Source organism: Pteropus medius, unplaced genomic scaffold, assembly GCF_902729225.1.
Source record: "Pteropus medius unplaced genomic scaffold, Ma_sr-lr_union100, whole genome shotgun sequence".
Classification (NCBI taxonomy): Eukaryota; Metazoa; Chordata; class Mammalia; order Chiroptera; family Pteropodidae; genus Pteropus; species Pteropus medius.
In genome coordinates this window covers 2,641,797-2,659,140 of record NW_024350399.1, presented here as the reverse complement: position 1 = coordinate 2,659,140, position 17,344 = coordinate 2,641,797, and the positions used below count along the sequence as shown (strand labels likewise).

At 36.0% G+C, this 17,344-nt stretch overlaps 1 protein-coding gene and 1 pseudogene across 1 annotated transcript in view; one reads left to right on the top strand and one right to left on the bottom strand.

Moving 5' to 3' along the window:
• The window catches only part of LOC120584304 (olfactory receptor 10J3-like), a 168,134-nt gene that overhangs the window by 67,409 nt on the left and 83,381 nt on the right, over positions 1 to 17,344 (bottom strand).
• On the top strand, positions 1,768 to 1,886 carry LOC120584315 (uncharacterized; annotated as a pseudogene).

The window sequence follows — 17,344 nt, the reverse complement described above, 5'->3', positions numbered from 1 at the left end:
AACCAAGAAAACTTTATCCAGCAAAGCTATCATTTAGCACTGAAGGACAGATAAAGAGTTTCCCAGACAAAAATAAGTTAAGGAAATTTATCAACACCAAGCCAGTATTACAGGAAATGTTGGAGGGACTTCTTTAAGAAGAAAAAACATGTATCAAAAACAGGAATAAAGAATGGTGGTAACTACATTCCTATCAACAAGTACCTCAAATGGAAAGGAATTAAGTGCTTCAACCAAAAGATAGAATGGCTGAATGAATAAGAAAACAAGACCCTTACATATATTGCCTACAAGAGACTTACTTCAGATTAAAAGACACACAGAGACTAAAAGTAAGGGTATGGAAAAAGATATTGCTTTGATGGTCTTAGGAGGTGTTGCGCTGAAATGAAATGGGTTGGATAGAAAAAGACAAATATTGTATGATTTCATGTATATGTGGAATCTAAAGAACAAAGTAAACAACAACCACAAAAAAGCAGAAATAAACATAAATACAGAGAATATTTTGAGGGCTACTAGATGGGAGTGTGTTGCATAGTAGCAAAAAAAAGCAAAGAGATTAAGAGGTACAAATGGATAGTTGCAGAATAGACATGGAGATGTAGAATATAGCATAGGGAAAATGGTTAATAATGTTTTAATAAACATGTAAGGGGAAAGAGGGGTACTAGATTTGGTGGGGTGATTGCTTTGAGAGATATGTGGATCTCTGATCACTATGCTGTACAATTGAAACCAGGATATTATTGTATGCCAACTATAATTGAAAAAAAAACTCATTGAATTGTACAATATAAATACAAGCAACTAATTTTTTATTATGTTTCAATAAAGCCAAAAATTGGGGCGGGGGCGAGCGGGTAAGGTAATAGCCGAGATAGTGAGGCACAGTTGAATGATGCAAGTGTCACAGGGGGCATCTAGTTAGAGGGTCCAGCATTTATAAAGATCTAGATGAGGCAACAAGAGAATTACTGGTGCTCAGTGGTTAAGTACAGATGCTCCAGAGCCAGAAGACTCTATGAGAGAATCTTACTTTACCTTGGTCAAATCTAATCCTCTCTGTAACACACTTTCCTCATCAATATAATGGATAATATTAATACTGCACTGTATTTAACAGAAAAATATTATAATACTCGAATAAGTTAATGCATAAAACATGGAGTAAAATGAATGCCACATAGTAAGATCTCAAAAAATGTCAGCCATAATTACTATTATTATTATCATCATTATTAAGGATAATCTTGTCATGTTTATGGAATAAAGAGTAGTTCTGAATGGTTTTAGAGCTGTGTGGTTCATAGCTGCTTTAAAGAAGATAAGTCTTTGGTGCTTACTATTATTAAAAAAACGGTAACCTGGCTAAGAATCTGGGGTTGAACCATGCCGTGGTCTATAGGATTTTCCAAAATACAAAAGTGAAATTTGAGCAAACTGAATATGTGATTATGTACTTCCTAGTATTGTGTGAATTGAATGAGCCTCTATTAACTCTGTTCGCACTATTCATAATGTGTGAAGTGAACCACATTTTTTCTTTGCTTCTCTACCTCAGACTTCGGAGTCTCTGTCTTATTAAGCTACTTGCTCATGAGATCCCCTGCCATCTCATGAGGGCATTTCCCAGCTCTTCCCTGAACCTTCTCTAGGATGGAGAGTCACCTGCACTGCATGAAGGTAAACAAGGATTTACGTGAGTATTCATGCTTTTGTTTTTACTGCTCCCTGATCAATACTATCCTTTAAAAAAAAAAATTAATCTACTGCCATGCCACCCTGAATAAGCCTGATCTCATCTGATCTCAGAAGCTAAGCAGGGTCGAGCCTGGTTAGTACTTGGATGAGAGACCACCTAGGAAAACCAGGTGCTTTAGGCAATAAAAATAAATAAAAAATAAAAATAAATTTTAGACATATATTTAAGAATAGCCCATAGTAGCTTCAAATCTACCTTCTTGTTAATTAATAGCTCAGAACGCTTTATACTTTAATCATATAGCCTCCTGCACCCTTCCAAAGCGTGCCTCTGAAACCCTCCCAGAGCTAGTAGCAAGACCCAGGGGAAACTAAAACAGTGAATACTCCAGGAACTGAGAAGAAACATGCTGCACCTGGTCTCAGTGACAAGGGTGGAGATATAGAGGCCAAGCAGCAGAAATTTGGTTGCTAGCATTACTAGAAAAAAAAAAAGCCACAGGCATGAGCGGCCTCTCCCAAACCACCCTACTCCCCACCCATCCAGGCTGATTTTGGAGGAAGCAGCACTATGATGCATCTGGCTGCTGGGGTAGCACCCAGACTTCAGGAACGATTCAGAGGCTCAGATCCCCATCGCACATCACATTCTCCCATGGGGGTGGAGACCTGAGACTAAGGTGACCTGGTCACAGAGGAGACAAAACACCTCCCCAGGAATTTGACAATTTTTTTTTTTTTTTTTTGGCCACAAAGCAGAGATCCATGAGGCCTGGGCAGTTCAGGAGGCTTGTGCACCACCTACTGGAAAACAAAAGGAAAACCTTTTCTTATCAACCTACTAAAGAGAGATCATTCTAAATAGTAACCAATTTAAAAAAAAAGGAACAGAGTACATGAATGCCTAGGTGGAGAAATAATCCATCAAATACTATGAACAACCAAGGTGACAAAATAACTCAGAAAGAAAATTAAAAATCCCCAGAAAATAAAGATATAGAAATATGCCATTTAAATGACAGAGAATTCAAGATTGCAGTTCTGAAAAAAACTCAACAAGATGCAAAAAATTCTGATTGGCGGTTCAATGAACTCAGAAACGAAATCAATGACCAACAGAAATACTTCACCAAGGAAATTGAAACTCTAAAAAGAACCAAATAGAACTTTTGGAGGTGAAGAACTCAATAAAATAGATGAAGAATGAAATAGCAAGCTTAGAAAATAGAGCTGAACAGATGGAGGAAGGAATTAGTAATACTGAAGACAGAAGTATGGAAATGATGCAGATGGAAGAAGAAAGAGGCTTCAGAGTAAAAAAAAAAGTGAAAGAACTCTACAAGAACTATCTGACACCACGAAAAAGTAATATAAGAATAATTGGTATAACAGAAAGAGAAGAGAGGGAGAAGGGAACAGAAAGCCGATTCAAATAGTCATTGAGAATTAAGAACTAGATCCTAGAATCTAAGAAGCAAACAGAACACCTAACTATCTCAATCCAAAAAGGCCTTCTTCAAAACACATTATATTAAAACTGTCAAAAATTAATGACAAAGAAAAATCTCAAGGCAGCCAGAGAAAAGAAGACAGTAACCTATAAAGGAAATCCACTAAACTATCATTGAACTTTTGAGCAGAAACTCTACAAGCTAGGAGAAAGTAGAATTAAATATTCAGACTATTAAAAGACAGAAATTACCACCAAAAAATAATACATCCAACAAAGTTCTCCCTTAGATATGAAGGAGAAATAATGACCTTTCCAACATGCAGACACTGAGGGAATGTTCTACCTCAAGGCTTGCATTATAGTATTTACTAAAGGGGATCATTCTACCTGAAACAAAAGAAAAAAAAATACAAAACTATGAGTAAGATGACTAACAGATAGACAGAAACAAAAAAATTGCAACCCTTATTAAGAACAGGAAGTTATCAACTTAAATATTGCTTAATGGTTAAAGTAGATAAAAACATTTTTAAAAAGAGAAGAAGACAATAGCCACTGCAACTTAGAAATGAACTCATAGCATAAATAGGGATAATTTGAGACAACAAAAACAATAAAAAGAAAGGAAGTAAATGTCTGAATCTGCAAAGAGGAATTGAGATAAGACACGTGCAGGAAAAAAAAAAAGCTACTGTATATATGAAACTTTCTTTTACATGAACTTAATGATAAACACACAAAATAAAATCCAGAACTGAGACATATAACATAAAAGAGGAGGGAACAAGGAAACCATCAAAAAGGTAACGAGACAACCATCCAAAAGGGAAAATTTATTTGCAAGCAAGGCCTCCGATAAGGGCCTAATATCCAAAATATACAAAGAAGTTATACAACTCAATAACAACAGAAAAACAAATGATCCAATCAAAAAAGAGGCAGAAGACCTGAACAGACACTTCTCTCTAGAGAACATACAAATGGTCAACTAATATACGAAAAGATGCTCAACATCGCTAGCTATTAGAAAAATGCAAATCAAAACCACAATAAGATAGCATCTCACACCTGTTGGAATAGCTATAATCAATAGGACAAGTAATACCAAATGTTGGAGAGGATGCAGAGAAAAGGGAACCCTCATACACTGCTGGTGGGACTGCAAATTGGTACAGTCACTATGGAAAACAGTATGGAGGTTCCTCAGAAAACTAAGAATTGATCTATCATATGATCCAGCAATCCCTCTATTGGGTATTTATCCCCAAAGACTTGAAAATCCGAAAAGATATTTGCACACCAATGTTCATAGCAGCACTATTCACAGTGGCCAGGACATGGAAGCAACTGATGTGTCCTACAATAAATGATTGGCCAAAGAAGCTATGGTACATATATACAGTGGAATATTACTCAGCCATTAGAAGAGATGAAATACTGCCATTTGCAACAACATGGATGGACCTTGAGATAATCATGCTAAGAAAAATAAGCCAGGCAGAAAAATTTGAAGATCACATGATATCACTTATATGTGGGCTATAAATCTAAAAGCCGCAAATGAACAGAACAAAAAATAGAGACTCATGGACAATAGACTAGTGGTTACCAGAGGGTGTTGGGGAGAAGAAGGAAAGGAGGGAGGTAGATGAGCTAAAAGGAGTCAAATATGTGGTGACAGAAAGAAATCTAACTATGAGAGGGGAAGGCACAATGCAATATATATATGCCTTGCTGTCAAATTGTACACCTGAAACTTACTGGATTTTGTTAACCAATGTCACCAAAAAAAAAAAAAATTTTTTTTAATTTAAAAAAGTGAAAAGAGGGAACAAAGGAAGAAGTAATAGAATACTACCAAACTAAAATGGCAGACAGAAACACAAGGGCAAGGAAACAATGGAGACACCAAGTACCAGAAAACAAAAGATAAAATGGTTATAGAAACACCTCATATATCAATAATCACCCAAAATGTAAATGGACAGAACTGACCTATAAAAAGGCACAGAGTAGCAGATTAGATCAAAAAACAAAACTCAAACATATGCTGCCTTCAAGAGAGAGATCTCAGCTGCAAGGACAAATATGGACTCAAAATTAAAGGATGGAAAATGATATTACAAGCAATGGCTTGGAGCAGGTGTAGCCATACTTATATCTAACGAAAGAGACTTCAAGATAAAAAGGATAATGAGAGACAAAGGACACTTCATAAAGATAAAGAGGACAATGGATCAGGAAGACATAACACTTATCAATATATATGCTCCCAATCAGGGAACACCAAAATATATAAAGCAACTACTAACAGAACTAGAGGGAGACACTGACAAAAACACAATCATAGGAAAGGACTTAAATACCCCACTAACAGCTATGGATAGATCATCCAAACAGAAAATCAATAAGGAAATATTAACCTTAAATGACATATTAGACCAATTGCATATAAGCAACATTTACAGAGCCTTTCATCCCAAAACACCAGATTATAAATTCTTCTCTAGTGCACATGGAACATTCTCAAGGATAGTGTTGGGAAACAAAACTAGCCTCGACAAATTCAAGATTGAAATTATATCAAAAATATTTTCCTACCACAGTGCTTTGAAAATGGAGATCAACTGCAAAAAGAAAGTAGGAAAACCCCCAAATATGTGCATATTAAAGAATATGCTACTAAAAAAGCAAACGAGTCAAAGAAGAAACAAAAAGAGAGATCAAGAAATACATAAAAACAAATAGGAATGAAAATACAACATATCAAAACATTTGAGATACAGTAAAAGCAGTAACAAGGGGATAGTTCATATCATACAGGCCTCTCAAGAAACAAGAAAGATCCCAAATAAACAACCTAAGATTATATCCTTAAAAACTAAACAACAACAACAAAAATAACAGAACAAATGAAGCCCAAAGTCAGCAGTAGAAAGGAAACAAAAATTAGATCAGAATTGAGACATGCCAATATGTCATAGAAAGTAGATGCTGTGCATGCCTCCTCTAGCAACCACACCAAAATTTTAGCAAAACTACAGAGCAGCCATCATTGAGAGTCTCCTGAGGTCTGGCTGAACAGAAGTCATACAAATGGAGACATACATAAGAGGTCACCTCAAGGCTGGTATGTGGGGTGGAGACGTGAAATGACCCAGTCCCACAACTGCATGTAGCGGTGGAGATCTGGGAAGGTTATCTTGGCTGCAGAGACTCCCCCCACATCTGAGGAGTAAGAGGTCCTGGCCCCTCACTAAGCTCCCCAGACCAGGGTTTTAGTACCAGGAATAAAGGTTGCCACAATCTCTGGCTGGAAGAAGAAGAAGAAGAAGAAAGAAGGAGAAGGAGAAGAAGAAGAAAAGAAGGAGAAGGAGAAGGAGGAAGGAGAAGGAGAAGGAGAAGGAGAAGGAGAAGAAGAAAGAAGAAGCATCCATTGTTCCTTTATTGAACCCTCCCCACTCCCAGCTTGTGGACACAGGAACTATCATATCTGAGACACAGGAACTATCATATCTGACATACCATCAATCAGGTGATTCCCTGAGATTTCACTTCTCCCAACTTCAAGGCCCACTCACGCTGCCTCCTGTAATGTATTCTGTACGAATGGCCTATTTTGGCTCATGATGCAGAATTTCCTAAAATTTCTAAAAGACTCACAAAACTCAAAGAAGCAGAATCTGGCCTCAGCATGCCCCATACCTCTTGCTGAGCAACATCAAGCTAGGCATTAGCAGCAGCCACTCTTGGTTTTGGGTTTGACCTCTTGAGGCACCTATAAGCCCAACGTGAATGACAGCCATCTGTGGATTACTTGGTGACTCTTACTAGGTGGCCCTGGAGATGCACATGCTGTGGCTAACCTTGGCTTGAGACTGAATTCCTCCCAGGATACCCTTGGGCTGGCACACCCAGTGACCTGCTTTGACTGGCAACAGAGCCACAGAACCACCCAAGGCTGCATCTGAGAAGGACACATCTGAAGGAGAGAATGGGCAGACACCAGAGCCCTGCTAAAGTGTATTCTGTTCTGTAGGGTCGGTCCATCACCATCTAATCCTTATAACCAATCAGCCCAAAACTCAATCCCTCTCATCAAAGTGAAAACAGAAACCAAGGTTCAGCTACATCAGGAAAGCACACACAACCCACAGAAGGGACACACCTTGAGCACCTCGCTCAGATGACCAGGGAAGACTGTGCCACTGGATCCCACAGGACATCTACTACATAAAGCTACTTTCCTAACAACAGGAGACTTAGAAGCTCTACTTAATATAGAGAAACAAACATAGGGAGGCAGCCAAATAAGGAGACAAAGAAACATGACCCACGTGAAAGAACCAAATAAAGCTCCATAAAAAGAACTCAACAAAGTGCAGACTAGCAATCTACCAGATGCAGAATTCAAAACCTAGTTATAAGTATGCTCAGTGAAATTAGAGGAAGAATAGATGAACTCAGTGAGACATTAACAAAGAGATAGAAAACATAAAAATGGAGATTAAAAAAACATAAACAGGAGCCAATCAGAAATGAAGAATATAATATCTGAGATGACAAGTATATTAGAAGGAATCAACAGATTGGATGACGAAGAGGATCGAATCAGCAATTTAGAGGATGAGGTAGTGGAGGACACCCAATCAAAACAGCAACAAGAAAAAATAATTTTAAAAAATGAAGGTAGTTTAAGGGGCCTCTGGGACATCAAGCATTACAACAAGCAAGAAATTGAAAACCTGTTTGAAGAAATAATGACAGAAAACTTCCCTAATCTGGTGAAGAAAATAGACATATGAGCCCAGGAAGTTCAAAAAGTCCCAAACAAGATGAACCCAAGGAGGCCCACACCAAGACACATAATAATTAAAATGCCAAAGGTTAAAGACAAAGAGAGAATCTTAAAAGCAACAAGAGAAAGCAGTTAGTTATCTACAGAGGAGCTCCCATAAGATTATCAACAGATTTTCAACAGAAACTTTGCAGGCTCGAGGGCTTGGCATAAAATATTCAAAGTGATGAAAAGCCAGAATCTACAACCAAAATACTCTGTCCAGCAAAGCTATCATTTAGAATTGAAGGACAGATGAAGAGCTTCCCAGACAAAAAAAAAAAAAAGCTAAAAGAATTCATCACCACCAAGCCAGTATTACAGGAAATGTTGGAGGGACTTCTTTAAAAAGAAGAAAAAATATGTATCAAAAACATAAATAAAAAATGGCACTAACTACATATCTATCAACAAGTACTTCAAATGGGAAAGAATTAAATGCTGCAATCAAAAGATAAGGTAGCTGAATGGGTAAGAAGACAAGATCCTTACATAGGTTGGCTACAAGAGACTCACTTCAGATTAAAAGACACACACAGATAAAAGTAAAGGGATGGAAAAATATATTTTATGATGGACCCAGAGGGTATTGTACTGAGTGGAGTAAGTTAGATAGAGAAAAAAAAATGCCATGTGATTTCATGTATATGTGGAATCTAAAGAAGAAAATCAACAACAACAAAATAGAAAGAAACTCATAGATATAGAGAACATTTTGAGGGTTACCAGATGGGAGGGAGATTGGGGGGTTGTCAGTAAAAAAGGGGTAAGGGAATAAGAAGTACAAATTGGTAGTTACATAACAGTCATGGAGATATAAAGTGTAGCATAAAGAATATAGTCAATAATATTGTAATAACTATGTACGGTGTCAGAAGGGTACTATATTTATTGGGGTTATCACTTTGTGAGTTATATAGATATCTAATCACTACATTGTACACCTGAAGCTATTGTATGCCAACTCTAATTGAATAATACAAAATATTTTAAAAAGGAAATATCAAGAACAATTATTTGCCAACCAATTGAAAAACCTGGAAGAAATGGATAAATTACTAAAAATATACAATTTTCCAAGACTGAGTGAAGAAGAAACAAAATTTGAACAAACTGATAATCACTAATAAAATTGATTCAGTAATCAAAAAACTCCCAAAAAACAAAAGGCTTGTACTGGATAGCTTCACAGGTGAATTTACCAAACATTCGAAGAAGAAATAACACCTATTCTTCTAAAATTATTCCAAAAAATTCAAGAGGAAAGAAGGCTCCCAAGCTTATTTTACAATGCCAGATACAAAACCAGAAAAAAAAATATTATTAAACAAAAATAACTATAGTCCAATATCTCTGATGGACATAGATACAAAATTCCTCAACAAAGTATTACCAAACTAAATTCAGCAATACATTAAAAAGATTATACACCATGGCCAAGTGAGATTTATTATGGGATGCAAGATTGGTTCAATATTTGCAAATCAATTAATGTGATATACCACATAAACAAAATGATCGTATCAATAGATGCAGAAATATCATTTGGCAAATATCATTCAGGATTTATTTATGATAAAAACTCTTAGCAAAGCAGGAATAGAGGAAACATACTTCAACATAATAAAGGCCTTATATGACAAACTCACAGCTAACATCATACTCAATGAAAAAAAGCTAAAAGCATTTTTCTTAAATCAGGAACAAGACAAAGATGGCCACTTTTACCACTTTTATTCAACATACTATTAAAAGTCCTAACCAAAGCAATCAGACAAAAGAAAGAAAGAAAGAAAGAAAGAAAGAAAGAAAGAAAGAAAGAAAGAAAGAAAGAAAGAAAGAAAGAAAAAAAGAAAATCAGACCAAAAAAATGAAATAAAAGAGATAAAATTGGAAAGGAAGATGTAAAACTGTCATTATTTGCAGATGACCTAATACTATATATAGAGAACTCTAAAGATTCCACTAAAAAACTGTTAGAACTGATCAATAAATCAGTAAATTAGCAGAATACGAAATTAATATTCAGAAATCAGCTGTATTTTTATATACCAGTAATGAACTATCAGAAAGAGAAATTAAGAAAACAATTTCATTTATAATTACATAAAAAACATAGAAATAAATTTAAACAAGGAAGTAAGAGACCTGTACTTAGAAAACTATAAGGCATTGAAGAAAAATATTAAAGAAGATACAAATAAATGGAAGCATATATGGTGCTTATTAATATGAAGAAACATCATTAAAATGTCTATACTACTTAAAGCAATCTACGAATGCAATGCAATCCTTATCAAAATACCAATGGCATTTTTCATAGAACTAGAATAAATAACCCTAAAATTGATATAAAACTCCAGAACACCCCAAATAGACAAAGCAATCTTGAGAAAGAACAACAAAGTTGGAGTATCACAACACCTGATATCAAACTACACTACAGAGCTATAGTAATCTAAATTGTATGGTATTGGCATAAAAACAGACGTAGATCAATGGAACAGAAATTGAGAGCCCAGAAATAAATCTACAACTATATGTTCAGTTAATCTATGACAATGGAGGCAAGAATATACAATGGAGTAAAGACAGTCTCTTCAAAAAATGGTGTTTGGTAAACTGGACAGATACATATTAAAAAATGAAACTAGACAACTTTCTTATACAATGTACAAGAATAAACTCAAAATGGGTTAGAGTAACTCTTCTAGGTGTTCTCGGGAAACTTCTAGTAAGAAACATAGGCAGTAAACTCTTCGACATAGCCATGACTATTATTATTATTATTATTATTATTATTATTATTATCATTATTATTATTTTGGATGTGTATCCTCAGATAAGGGAAACTGTAGAAAAAAAATAAACAAATAGGACTACAATCTAATTTCGAAGTTTTTGCACAGCAAAGGAAACCATCAACGAAACAGAAAGAAACCTATTCTATGGGGAAAACATTTACCAATGATACATCTGATAAGGGGTTAATATCCAAAATAAATTTAAAAACTCAGAGAACTTAACATCATTCTGATTAAAAAATGGGCTGACAACCTGATTAAACATTTTTTTGAAGAGGACATACAGATGGGAATGCATATATGAAAAGATATTCAATGTCATTAATCATCAGAGAAATGCAAATTAAAATCACAATGAGCTATCACTTCACATCTGTCAGAATGGCTTTCATCAATAGATCAACAAACAACAAGTGTTGGTGAGGATGTGGAGAAAAGAAAACCCTTATGCCCTATTGGTGAGATTGCAAATGGGTGCAAAAAATCAAAAATAGGATATGACCAAGCAATCTCCCTTCTAGGTATCCAACAAAGTCCAAAACACTAATTTGAAAAGACATGTGCATCTATATGTTCATTGCAGCATTATTTACAATAGCCAAGATATGGAAGCAACCTAAGTGCCCATCAATAGATGAAAGAATAAAGAAGTGGTACATATACAAGAATAGACTCAAAATGGATTAAAGACTTAAATATAAGACCCCAAACCATAAAACTCCCAAAAGAAAACATAGACAGTAAATTCTCTGATATTACTAACAGGAATTTCCTTTTAGATATATCTCCCTAGACAAGGGAAACAAAAGAAAAAATAAACAAATGGGACTACATCAAACTAAAAAGGTTTTGTACAGCAAAGGAAACCTACAAAACAAAAAGACAACTGACTGGGAGAAGATATTTGCTAATGATACATCTGATAAGAAGTTAATATCCAAAATATATAAAGAACTCAAGCAACTCAACAACAACACAAAAAAAAATCCAATTAAAAAATGGGCAGAAGACCTGAACAAATACTTCTACAAAGAAGAAATACAGATGGCTAATAGACATATGAAAAAATGTTCAAGGTCGCGAAATGCAAATTAAAACCACAATGAGATATCACCTCACACCTGTCAGAATGGCTATCGTCAATAAATCAAAAAACTACAAGTGTTGGCAAGGATGTGGAGAAAAGGAAATCCTCATACATTGTTGGTGGGATTGAAAATTGGTACAGCCGCTATGGAAAACAGTGTGGAGGTTTCTCAAAAAATTAAAAATGGACATACCTTTTGACCTAGCGAGTGCATTTCTGGGTATTTAACCAAAGAAAACCAAAACAATAATTCGTAAAGATCTACGCATCCCAGTTTTCAAGGAAGCACAATTTACAATAGCCAAGATATGGAAGCAACCTAAATGCCCATTAACAGATGATTGAATAAAGAAGTTATGGTTCCTATATATAATGGAATATTACTCAGCCATTAAAAAATTGAAACCCTACCATTTGCAACAACGTAGATGGACCTAGAGGTTATTATGCTGAGTGAAATAAGTCAGACAGAAAAAGATAAATACCATATGATTTCACTTATATGTGGAATCTAAGGAACAAAAAGAACAAACTAATCAAAAACAGACACATAAATATAGAGGACAATTTGGTGATGGACAGAGGAGAGGCATGGGTTTAAGTCGCTGAAAGAATGGGGTGAAGAATTAAAGAAGTACTAATTAGTAGTTGATATCTGGGCATGAGGATGGGGAGCATGGCAGAAGGAATGCAGTTAGCATTAATATGATGGCTAGGTGGAGGGTCAAGGGAGAGAGAGAACAATTGTGGGGATCGTTTCACGAACTATATAGATGTCTAACCAATGTACTATATACTTGAAACTAATTTAAATAAATAATTTTTTTTTAAAAACACACAAAAAAGAAGTGAAATATTAGTCATAAAAAATGAAATCTTACCATTTGCAACATGCATGAATCTATAGGGTATTACACTAAGTAAAATAAGTCAGAGAAAAACAAACACCATATGATTTCACTGATATGTGGATTCTAAAAAACAAAATAAAAGAAACAAACAAAACAGAAACAAACTCAGGTACAGAGATTATATTGATGGTTGCCAAATAGGAGGGGGGTTGGAGAATGAATTATGTGAGGAAAGATTTAAGAGGTATAAATTAATAGCTACAAAATAGTCATTGGGTTGTAAAGTATAACATAGGAAAAATATCGGTATTGTAATAACTATACGTGGTGTCAGATGGGCACTAGATTTATCGAGGTAACCACTTTGTAAGTTACATAAATTTCTAATCACTATGTTGTACACCTGAAAATAATATAATAATGTGTATGAATTGTAATTGAAGAATAAAAAATTATCTTTAAAAAATCAAAATGTAAAAGATCAAATTACCAAAACACATAGCTGGTGGAATCATTAATGTATTTTCATCTCCTCTGAAAAATACTCCATCCACTTTAGACTCTTTTTCAGATAAATGTACAGTAAGAATCATATTTTTTAAAAAAAACAGTCATTTTTAGTTTATAATTTCAATATCATGATTACTTTCCTTTCTCATGATTTGCAATTCCATTCTATTTCTAATTTCAAAAAGCTACATATTTAAATAGAGCTACCAGAAAATCTGTGAAGAAGGGACATTAACAAATAAGGCCCAGGATTAACTGGTTATTTAAACATCTTGATAAAAACTGCTGACCAGCTTTTTAGCTTCCTTTAGCTGCTCCTTAAAGGATTTCAGGCAGTTCTATTGAGGTTATACACTGGCTGTTTCCAATCAGTGATAAATATACTACGTATCTATCTCTAAGCTGTGGGTCTCTAGGTCCTTATGGCTTATGAGTCTTTTTCTAGCTTCTCTTGGGTAAATATTTGATGGCCTTGAAAGAGATTGTGTGACACTGAACCAAATTTCTAGCAACTATTTCATACTTGTCAGTCTCTCTCAGTTCACTTGGCTTGTCAAAGACACCACAATAAAATGCCTTGCTTCCAAGTATTCATTTCTCAGTAAGCTGGTTCTTAGAAAGGGAGCCTTTCTTACTTTTGAGATCTTGAAGAGATAGGCATAAACTGGGCACCAGAACTAGGAATTACTGAAGTTCTCCTTACAGTTAACCTTGATAGATTTGATAACTGATTGTCATTCAACCTTTGGAAAGTCCCATTTTAGGCTAGCATTATGAAGGACAGACAAGGCTGGGTCTGCTGACTGTCTAAACGTTGGGAGAGAGAAAGAGAGGAGATGCAGGAATGACTCCAATGAAGTCTTTCTGATCTTCCTCAAGGAGAGGTTCTTTGTTTTTTCTATACAACACACAGTTATACCTTGGAGTCTGATGTGGACACACAGCAAAACTGCCATGTAGTACACATGCCATGTCCCCAGTTTCTGCTACATTCAAGTACCTGGAATGTGAGAGACACTCAATGAATATTTGTTGAAGGGATCAGTAAATGAATCGATCACAGTTTCAAATTGAAAAGTGCCTCAGGCAGAGATCCTTTAGCTCTTGCGGTACAGAGAACCTGAAGTGTGAGTGGCTTGCCTAATGAAGCTTCACCCTTAAATGTGATTGGGTTCTAAGGCCTTCTCTCCAATGATGGCCATGAGGCAAGAGCTCCTCTTCATCCACTCAGCAGAGCAAGACGATGTCTTGATGCAAAGACTTTGATCCTGTGGGAAACCCCAGACTGCCTGTGTATTGTTTATGTGATGGAATTGATGAGCTTCTTATTAAATGAGATCCTCAGACACCATAGTATTTGAATTTTGCTACTGCTACCTTGGGAACAATTATTGTAGCTTTGAGGAGAGGGACCCAAGAGTCCTGGAACACGAGAGAATGGTTCTTTCTGATGAACTGCAATCCAGACTTAAAGGGATAGAGTTATGGGGAGGTACAGGGAGCCTGGTGCTGTATTCTATCTGTTACTCCCAGATCTGACCAATTAGGGAAAGAGTTTAACCAAAAGAACCTAGTGGATTTAAAGTTTTTCTTCTAGTCCTCCCCTTCAGCAGATTCTCTGTGTGTCGTGTCTGCCACGACACAGCAGGAATGCTGGCAAGCATGGTTCTATGTTCTCAAGCCTCACTCTCCTGAAGCCTACATGAGTCTTAGTCCTGTCTGGTGAGATATAAGTCATACTCCAGGATTCAGTGAAGCAGTCTAGAAGGAGCCTCATAGACCTTGCCTCAAAGTAGAGATCACCTCCTCATTTTCTTTTCTCTCCTGGGAATACTGTCAAGTGGGAAAACGAATGTACAGCGGTGCCACAAAACTTAGGAAATAAAATTTAAAAAAAAACATAAATATTGAAGAAAAAATATTGAAGAAAAAAACACTCAGAAAAGGTTATCTGGGCATTAGCTTTAAAAATCTCAAGTAGAATTTTCAAAGAGCTTAATTGGTTAATTTGTCCCAAAATATAATTTTCAGGGTATCACACTGAGTGAGCCAGGAGAATTGGGAACATTGTCTAGTTCCTACCACTCTCTATCACAGTCCTAGTCTGTGGAGCTTGGAGACAAGAAATGGAACATCTGACTCTGGTTGGATGAATCTATTTCTCCTCCTTATACTAGAAAAAGCATATTACCTAAACATAGAAGTTTTCATCTTTTCCTTTTTTTCCTGCCCATATATCCACCAGAGTCCAAGAAGTTCTTAGTGAATGGCTGGCTAGAATTTCATGAGTGCAGGATCCAAAGTAGGAGTCCTGGACACAGGCATGCTTATAGAATTGCTGCACTGAGAATACCTTACTCTTTTCAGTCAACATCCAGATTCTCCCTCCAATTTTGGGGATTCATACCCCTGCTTGAATATTGTGTTTCCTTCCCTGCTGTCTCTTTCCTTTAATTTCTCCAAAAGACAGAAAAAACATCCTCTAACATGTGGGCTGCTATACAAATGCTATCTAGATGAAGACTGACCACCTTCTAACCTTGAGTCAGACTTGGGAGAGAAGAGAAGATAAAATAACGACCCAACATATTCATATTTTTAAGACTATGCTCATCTTTATCAACAGTTACCATTTATTGATGGCATACTCTATGCCAGACCATCTACTAAATGCATTACAGGCATCTCCTCATATAATCCTTCCATCAGTCTTCAAGGTAGATATTAGTACCTCTTCATCTCACAGGAAAAAAAAAAAGCTGGGGTTAAAATGCGTTTCTAAGGTCATAAGTGAAGTAAGTGGACTTGGGGTTTGATCACAAAGATTTTTGGTTCCAGACAAACCCCACTCCATCTCTATACATTTTACAATCCAGAGTTGGAAAAGAAAAGGGAAATGAGGACTGAACTTTGTAATCATTAAAGATTAGAGAAATTAATGACAAGAACCATCCATGAATAAGAAAGAGAGAGGGAGGGAGGGTGTGAGAGAGAGAGAGAATAAATGTGTGTGTGTGTTGTGTGTTTGGGTGGGTCTGACATACAAGTAGGACCCAGGTCTATGGGGAATGAAGATGGGGAGGACAGTTAAAAGGAGAGAAGCAGAAACTTAATGTATTGTTTGTCTGCTATGTATCAAGGATTGTGCTTGGCTATTTACAAATAATAATTCATATAATCTTCATAGTAACATTATGAGTAGACGTTATTCTCTTCATTTTATAGATGAGAAATAGAAACAAGTGAAGTGGGCAAAGAAGATCAAGCATTCCACCACTTACACTGAGGTTAAAGCCAGAGATTTCTATAAAATTAAATATTTTGTTGTTTTTATCACTGTTTTCTTATAGTTACTGGTACTTCAAATCCCTAATAAGTTTTAGACTCTTTATTGTGCTTAACTAGAAACTGGCAAATAGTAGCAGAATCTACTTTCTACACAGAAAGAAGACTCAGGTATTAAAACAAGAGTTATTTGGAGAACATAGGAAAAAAGCAGGGCTGACAAGAGAGCTGGCTCTGGATCAAAAGATGTCCCCAGTCCACACACTAGTATCTCTTCAAGAAAAAAAAGAGATGTCTCCTACCACTGCCTTATTCCAGACATTAGTCATTTTAAATTTGACCCGTGAGAGGGGGCAGTGTTATGTACCTTAAATTTGACCCGTGAGAGAGGGCAGTGTTATGTACCTTGATTTACTAAGCCTTCTGTCCAGAACCGAAGCTGGCCTCTTACCTCCCAGAAGTGTGACTTATGTAGAGATCTGTCCCTAGTTTGAATCGTCCCTAGTTAGGAACATCCCTTTGCACTGGCTCTCTGACATATGATAGGCCAATGCTGGTCTAAAGTAGATGAGTTTTGATGGAGTTCCAGAACTGTGTACACTCAGTCTGGTGACTTCTCTGGTCTACATCTGCTTCTAGCCAAGTTTGATAGGTACTTCCACTACTTTTTTTACATATTTACATATTTACTCCCCCACCCCCATCTGTCTCTAATACCCAGAGGAACTTGAGAAGTCTTTTCAGCATTCGGCAGTGTCTAAATGCTGACAATTTCTGAAATGCAAAGCTATACACATTTTGAGTCCCTGTATA